Source organism: Sinocyclocheilus grahami, unplaced genomic scaffold (genome assembly GCF_001515645.1).
Source record: "Sinocyclocheilus grahami isolate Dianchi unplaced genomic scaffold, SAMN03320097.WGS_v1.1 scaffold11.1, whole genome shotgun sequence".
In the NCBI taxonomy this organism is placed as follows: domain Eukaryota; kingdom Metazoa; phylum Chordata; class Actinopteri; order Cypriniformes; family Cyprinidae; genus Sinocyclocheilus; species Sinocyclocheilus grahami.
The window spans coordinates 2,991,757-2,997,883 of NW_015505190.1; positions in this window are offsets into that span (position 1 = coordinate 2,991,757).

Below are 6,127 nucleotides of genomic sequence, written 5' to 3' on the forward strand. Positions count from 1 at the left end.
TCAAGGCCCAGTAAGGACATCAGTGGTTCAACTATAATTTTATGAAGCTACGAGACTTCTTTTTGTGCGCAAAGAAAACAAAAATAACGACTTTATTCAACAAATCTTCTTCAACTAACAAGAAACTGATTTTTAAAAAGGGAACTTAACAGTGGCCTATGTCCTTGAAGACTATAAATGGAAATTACTCCTTGTCTCTAACCTGCTGGAGACAATATAGTTATTCAAGTGAGAGTTATGCATAAATGAATAGGCTATTATTACTTGCACAATTATTACTTTTTATTATAACATTATTACTTGCAGTAGCAATGCATAATAAGAATCAATATAATTGAACAGCAATGAGAAACATGTTAAATAAGTGTAAACATTAAATAAATAAAAAAGTAAAAAGGTTGCTTTTAAGAAACTTATACTTCGATTTTGACCAGTAACAAAGTGCAACAAAGCATGGCAATTCCATAATAACTTTTTTCTTTTACTGTTGCTGTGACAGGATACAACATGACTAAAAGTATATGGTCACCTCTTCATGTGTCCACCTAATTTTAGCCTGTGTGTGTGTGTGTGTGTGTGTGTGTGTGTGTGTGTGTGTGTGTGTGTGTAAAGTACGCAACCAGCACGTGCACTTAATTCAGCAAGCATAAACTGCATTCTGTGCATATGGATTTGATATATTAGGTTTTAGACACAAGCCCCCCTGCTCTGCCTCGTGGACAGATTCTCCTAATGAGAGACCAGTGCATTTGTGTACTAACATCATTACTGTAATCACAGACACTGATGAGGTTATCATTATCATGATGTTTATGGTCGTACACACAAACAGTCTCACACGCACACATAAATAATCTACTGTCAGAGTGTTTGTTAATGTAATTGATGTAGATATGAAAATAACCTGCAGTTCCTGCTGTAATTGGTACATATAAAATGTGATGAATACATAACACACTACATAATAACTCTTAATTAATACATGCACACTGTATAAAGCTTCACTGCGGATATATATGAATCTTGTACTACAAAACATTTCTTTATATAGATTTATACTGCTGTATCTTACATTAAATCTCATTATTGCAGTAAAGAAAAACAGTCATGGTTGCAAACAACAAATATCCTGCTCATATATTAAAAATGAAACTAGAATAACAAAGGTGAAATATACTACACAACTCTTAAAATCTGAACAGATCAAATACTCAAATCAAATAATACCAGATTTTCTAGCTGTTCCGGAAGATGCATGATATGTGTTCTAAAATTGATACAAAATATAAAAAAACTGGATGGATTCGTAGTTTGAAGCTAAAAAAAAAATCAAAGTCTTTGCTCATCGTACACCACACAATGTTCTGCGCCCAATATCTGCAGACTGGCTCTGATTTTTGGCAACTAACCTCGACTCCTCTAGATTGTAAACCAGGGCAAAAAATCTAGGCAAACGTTGTGGTGTATTCTTGCCTTAAAGGAATAATTTGCTGAAAATATACTCACCATCAGACCATCCAAGATGTAGATGAGTTTGTGTCTTCGCTTGGAACCGATTTGAAACAATGCAGCATTACTTAACTTGCTCACCAATGCTCTGCAGTGAATGGGTGCCAATGAGAGTCCAAACACTAACAAAAACATCACAATTCACAAGTAATCCACACAGTCCATCAATTAACTATTGCTTCCAGGTAAAATGCAAGTCTTTTATCCATAATTTTACTTTTTTACATTGAAAAAGTCATCTAATCTGAATCAGGAGAGAAATATGCACAGATCAAGCACCGTTTACAAGGAAAAACAGTCCAAAACAGTTCTAAACAAATATGTTGGTGGATTTTAACATGAGAGGACAACAGGGATGGACATTTTTTCTACTGGAAAAAGCGTTATGGATTAAAGTGCCTATAATGGATTTGTTTCTTACAAACACACAGCTTTCACTTTCACAGGACGTTAATTGGTGAAATGGAGTCATGTGGATTACTTGTGGATTGTTTTGAAGTTTTTATCAGCCGTCTTATTCTGACGGCACCCATTCACTGCAGAGGATCCATTGGTGAGCAGGTGATGTAATGCTAAATTTCTCCAAATCTCTTCCAGTGAAGAAGCAAACTCATCTACATCTTGGATGGTCTGTGGGTAAGTAAAGTTTCAGCACATTTCAATTTTTGGGTGAACTATTCCTTTAAGGCTGAATATGCCACAACTTTTGCAAAGATTTTTGGCCCAATCCACAGCCTGTAAACTATTCAACAAATTCAGTTTTAAAAAAGGGAAAGTCTGAAAAAAAAATAGAACAATGGTATTATGGGAGGAAATGACACATCCAAGTGTCTTTGTCCTGTTTGACCCCTCTCTATTGACCTTCAGTATCTCAGCAGCTCCTTTGTGGATCACAGTACAGATGTTTGCGGTGCCACGGTGCACAGTGATTTCCCATGTGTTCTCCCCTCCCGCCACCTTCCTTTCTCTCCTCTCCTCTCCTCCATCTGATATAGATTGCTGGCTGGGGTTCAGTTGCTAATTGAATATGCTATGCGTCTGTTCGAATGACAGGAAATGGGGGAATGATGATTAAGAGATGAAATCAATTCAGCTCAACAGCTGCTGTTTGCTGTCAATTTCATTACAGGCATTCAGAAAAAAAGGACTCAGATACTTACATTTGTTAGCACATTAGCGGCCAACTTTCATAGTAAAATGCAGCCGTAACATCTGTTTAGCTTCCTGGATGTGAAGAGGATGCTTGTAGAACAGCCAAATTAAAATGTCGAATCTCACTAGGTGGGGCTATTCGCTTACCTGAATCCATCGATGCTGCTTTCCTAGCATTTCCACATTCACACACACATAGAGTTTACCCTGACAGGCCCCTAAGCTGTGATTATCTGCACAGGCAGCACAGGGATCTCTCATAAGGATCCTAACCCCTACCTGCCAATAATTAGCCCCAGTTAATTACAGCCCTACTGCAGGTTAAGCTAGTGAGAATCACCCAGGAGATACCCTCACACCTTCAGGTACACACACATACACGCTCGCACCTCCCGAGACCGGTTTTATGAGCTCAGTGTCCAGAGCTGAGCCCGATCAGCGTCAATATTGTAACTGACAGCTGACAACATCGGCCCTCAACACTTGCATACACACAGCAGGCTCGCGAGCAACAGGGGGGAGCGCGGGACGGAAAGATTAAGAAATGGCTTCGGGTTCTGATGTACTGGGGGGACTGACTCACTCTTGTTTCCTTTGGCTGCTTGCCTTTTACCTCCCTCAGATTTCTTCCTATCTTTTTTTTCTTTCTCAACCCCCTCCTTTTAAGATATCATTCTTTACCTTCTGCAGTAAAACAATTCCGACATGTGATTGGTTTCATGTTGAGTTGCAAAAACTCAAATTAGATTTTTGGAAATATGCTGTGAAAGCTATGCTTTAGCATTACCATTTTTCTTAATGGTAGTTGCTTGGCTGGAGCAGGATCTCCAGAAGTTGTGACTCAGTCGCCAGGTTGTTTTGAGCTGTGACGTCAAAGACTACGAAAAGACTACGTAAAATTTAAATCCATTTCACACTAGTGTTATTTTGGCATTGTTTATGTACTATTATAGTATTTATTCATATTTAGAAATTGCTTTTATTTTTATGTGTCTTAGTAATACTGATGTGCTTTTGTTATTTTTAGTTTTTAAAAATTTCTATATACAGTAGCCATAATTAAAAAATGTTTAGTTTTAGTAGTTTAAGTATTTAATTACAAATTTCGTTTAAGCTTTTCATCTAAAATTTGTATTTAATTTGATTTCAGATTTAACTGTTTATTAGTCATTTTAGTAGTTAAAATAGGCAACATTTCTAATTTTCATGTCAAGTTTTTGTTTTTTAATTTTTCATCTAATATTTGTATTTTGTTTTCAGATTTATTTCAATTAACAAAACATTTTTTAGCTGTTGTTATAACAACAACACTGTTTCAAACTTCATCAAAACAGGAATCTGGTCAAATGTATCTTGTAATATAATAAAATATCTGTAATTTATATAAATGTTACTTACACTTTTTAAAGACCGCCAGTGGATATAAATGCTTTTTGGGCCTAGATGGTAAAGTTACCACTTCTACTAGGGCTAATGTGATACTAATACGTGTTAAATTTCACTTTGGTTGATGAGGCATGGCAAAAATGGGGTCATATGGATTGTAACAATACAAAAGTGGATGTGAGAATGTTGGGTGAGTCTACCAAATGGCGCAGCATTGATTTAGTTTAAAATAAATTATTTTTGGTTAATAATCAGCACAGGTTCATCAAATCTTTTCATGAAAACTGTGTGCTCTTAATTAGTCTCTTACTTTCAGAATACTGTATGTGTTTTCATCATGGGCTTGACAGCATCATTTCATCAAGCGCACACAATCACACTCACAATAGCTGTAAATTCTGTTTCCTCAGTGAGTCATTAAAATCTTATAACCTTCATCACTCTCATGGGAATCTGAGTGATAGCTGGCCATCCGCAACAACACAATTAACCATTAGAGATCAGTAATGAGCCAATTAGCAATTACACACTCTTAAAGAGTCATCAGTGTGTGCTTAAATCACACCTCTGGAACTAGTTAAAGTTGTGTTTTTCATTCAGCTGGCCCATAGTTCCTCTTTCTCCACGCAGTCAAAGGGACTTAGACAGCACTCCTTTGGCATTCTGTTACTTTCAACCATATATTCGTAACCCTATCGAATATCAAAATGGGGAAATGTTTAAAATACTGTGAATATTCAATAATGTAATTTGTAAGATCACTCTATCGCTTAACCCATGTTCATCAAGTGTTATGCCAGTGTAATCCTTCACTGCTTGAATAGTCCCCAATGACCTTATTATCCTGAATTATGCTTCCAATGAAACGCTTCTACACATTCACTAAACACACCCTCAGTTAACAGCATCATCCTAAAGCTCTGGGGATGGCCAAGTCACCCTTTTACAAAGTGTTAGAGAAAGAAATCAACAAAGATGCATATGTACAGCTTGATGACTGCAAAAAAATCATTTTCTTAACCAGATTTTTGTCTTGTTTTCTGATAAAAAAATAAAATAAAATAAAATAATAATAACAACATGTAGAACAAAATGTACTTGAGAAGCTAAATTTCTTAACACTTCTTCAAAATTAATAACAAAGTTTAGTTATTTATTTGGCATTTTGTTCTTATTTTAAGTATTAAAACAAGTAAAAAATAAAAAATTTTGGACTTTACTGGACATCATTTACCATCGGCAAATTATTTTTAATGGTTTTAAGCATAATTTTCAATGTATTTAGATACACACACATGGTTTACGGTGACTCTCCATAGGCGTAATGGTTTTTATACTGTACAAACTGTATTTTCTATGGCCCTACACCAACCCTACACCTAAACCTACCCCTCACAGGAAACATTATGCATGTTTAGATTAAAAAAAACAAAAAAACATTCTGAATGATTTTTAAGCCTTTTGAATGACGGCAACACTGAAAGTGTCCTCATAAATCACCTTCACGTTGTAATACCTATGTCATACCCATGTCATTATACACACACACACACACACACTTGAGAAGTGGGACAAAACAGGGTGCAAAATTGAAAAAATAAAACCTTGTACTCAGACAAATGAAACTACATTTATGTATCTTATATGTACTAAGCTACTGAGCTATGCTTTGATACAACCTCCCAACTTTTCTCTTTTTTAACAAAATGTGCTTTTTTACCTTGGACTGCGTAATATAATTTCAACTTTATCTTTAACAGCATTCAAGATGTTTTTAACATTTCAAAACACATTCTCGTGTTAGCAGACAGATTACACTTTCACATGTGACCAACAATTCCACAACAAATATAAAACATCATAATGAAATATTATCAAAATATTCAACTGACGGAGTTGACACATCTGACGGAGGTGACGAAAACCTGAATTTGTAATAATGTTAACTATCAAATACATTGAATCAGTCAATTACTGTATTAAAACAAACACAACAATCAGTGAGTATGTTATTGTTTATAAAGCTTTTATTCAAGAGGCACATTTAAGTATTTTGATATATCACTGGAACACAAAATCT